The sequence below is a fragment of the Lactuca serriola genome, chromosome 5 (assembly GCF_051521515.1).
Source record: "Lactuca serriola cultivar US96UC23 chromosome 5, Lser_US96UC23_V15, whole genome shotgun sequence".
In the NCBI taxonomy this organism is placed as follows: Eukaryota; Viridiplantae; Streptophyta; class Magnoliopsida; order Asterales; family Asteraceae; genus Lactuca; species Lactuca serriola.
This window is the reverse complement of record NC_136412.1, coordinates 359,323,750-359,326,620: the sequence shown is the minus strand read 5'-3', so window position 1 is coordinate 359,326,620 and position 2,871 is coordinate 359,323,750.

The following is a 2,871-nucleotide window of genomic DNA, read 5'->3' as shown; positions in this document are numbered from 1 at the left end:
CATTGCATTTTCTAGAATTTTTAAAATTTATATTTTTCACTTGTCATTTTATTATATTTTTCATTTTATTAAATTAAAATTTCACATTTAATATATAAGATATTTATTAGAAAAAAGGTTTATATATGTAATGTATTCAATACATTAAAACCTTATTAATTTCAATAATTCAAAAAAATTCTCATTTTTCTTATAAATTCAAAATTTCCAAATTGTTAAAATTTTATATTTAATTTTTTTAAAATAAACTCATGTAATAAATATGTCTTACACCTAGTTAAAATAATATTAAAATAAAAACTTTTTGTATGTGAGCCCTAGCTAAATATACAAATTTTTAGGCGGTGCAGAGATATGTTATTATATTAATTTTAAGTTTAATTTTTCAATTTTGTATAACACTTACAACATTTTTATTTTGTATAATGATATTATCTATACCTTTTATTTTTTTAATAGGGATGAGCAAAGGTACCGACCCGGTTGGAACCGGCCCGAACCGGACTCGACCCAGGGACCGAATTCGGCCGAAATTAAGAACTGAACCGGACCGTCAGCTCTACCGATTACCGGTTACTACCGGTTCTTGTCGTGTCTTAAATGTTGGAACTGGTCTTTGAAAAATAGCAACGTATGGTTCCGAGTTTTACGGGTTCTACCGGTTTCAGGTTCCAAATATCCACAAGAATATCGTCATGGTCCTGTCCGATCGATTCCATTAGGTTCCGGTTCTGGTACCGATTTCGTCTGGTTCTCCGCTCTATATGTTCATCCCTATTTTTTAAAATATCATTTGCACCCATCCACCTTTAGCTTTGTAAAAAAATCACTTTCATCCTTTATTTCTTAAACTTTCGTTTTTATCCTCCGTCCTCATTATATATATATATATATATATATATATATATATATATATATATATATATATATATATATAAGTTTAATAGATAATCATTATTAATCAAGGAACCAAGAAACTAATCCAAAGCGTCGAAATTTAAAGCGATCAATGACAAAAGAAAGGGTTGTAGACTTTTATAATGGACACACATGCACCAGATTATAACAAAATTTATTTCCTTTTTTCGTTTAAAAATTTTTTAGCCCATGTTTTTTATCGAAAAAAAAAACCGAGTATACCGTTGTTCACGATTTTTCGTCATCTTCCCAAAGAAATCTATGACGATATATAAAAAACGAACTTTTTTTTTTCAAAAAAAATTCACTTCATTTTCTTTATCGAAAAGTTAAGGTCTACTTTTTTATAGAAAAAAATTAATAAATATATCAAAATTCATGTTTTTTTTGTACTTTTAAACATATATTCATATTCGTGTAAAAAAACAATATTTAAGTTCAGATTCACATTGTGAAATTGTTCAGATTCATATTCTGAACCTGTTCAGATTCACATTGTGAACCTTCTCAGATTCATAGTGTGTATAATAGTAATTCAGATTCACAATGTGAATCTGAACTGATCGAGCTTTTTCACATTGTGAATGTTAAAAATTGAAATATTTACAATTTAGATTCACAGTGTGAATCTACACTGATCAAGGTTTTGTTTTGTGCACCTTTTTAGATTCATAGTGTGCATAATAGCAAGTCAGATTCACAATGTGAATCTGAACTGATCGAGCTTTTTCACATTGTAAATGTTAAAAATTGAAATATTTACAGTTTAAATTCACAGTGTGAATCTACACTGATCGAGGTCTTTTTTCTTTTTTTCTTCTTTTTTTTAAGTTAGTGTTGATGTTTATTAATAGAGTACAAAAAATTAATATTTTTTTTTGTATAATTGTTTTTTTTTTTTTGATAAAAACAAACTTAAATATTGAAAAAACTAACAAAATGAAGTGGGTTTTTTTCGAAAAAAAAGTTCATTTTTTATATATAATCATGGATCTCTATGGAAAGAGGACGAAAGATCGAGAACAACGGTATATTAGTTTTTTTTTTCGATAAAAAATGTGGCCTAAAAAAATTTTAAACGAAAAAAAAGAGGTAGGTTTTTTGGTAAGGAGATAGATCTTTTTGGTCTAATCCGGTGTGTGTGCGTCCAATGTACAAGTGTACATCTATTTCGTTGGTCATTGATCATTATGATTTCCGACGCTCACGATTGGTTCCTTGTTAATTATGGTTCTCTATTGAACACACATTCTCACTAATTAAATCGTCTATAAGGTTATTATACATTTATTATTATTATTCTAATTTCTGTCAGAATGTTTATCGGGTCGTATTCTGTCAGAATTAAAATGAGTGAAAAAACGATGTGTGAAAACAAAAATAAATAATATATATATAATTTTTCTTCCTCTACTTTGTAAAATGAAATTTTCACCTTTTTATTTGTTAAAATGTTACTTTGACCCCATCAACTTTAAACTTTCTAAAATGTCAATCATACTACCTCAATTTTCTAAACTTTTGACTTTATGCCTTCTAGTATATATAATATGATTTTCTTTAAAAACTTTTATTCATTAACTTAAAAAAAACTAATATTTTATTTGTTTTTTATATACATGTCAGTATAAATTGAAGGTGGTCAATGTTTGGACGTATTCAAACATATTAAAATTCGAGTTTGTCTACGTTTCGATTTTTTTTATGTTTTCGTGCTTACTTTTATGTACATTTCATGTGCATGAGCCAAGTCATATATAATACGCTTTTTATATTTGAACCTTCGTTCGTTAATTTATAAAAAAAAAAAAAAAAAAATCTTACATATTTTTTTATGTATGTGTCAATATAAATTTGAGTTTATTTATGTTTTGACATAAATTTTATGCATGTTTTCGGTGTTTTTTTTTTTATCAAAATTGAAGTGGTGATGCACTGCTTATTGTCTAACTT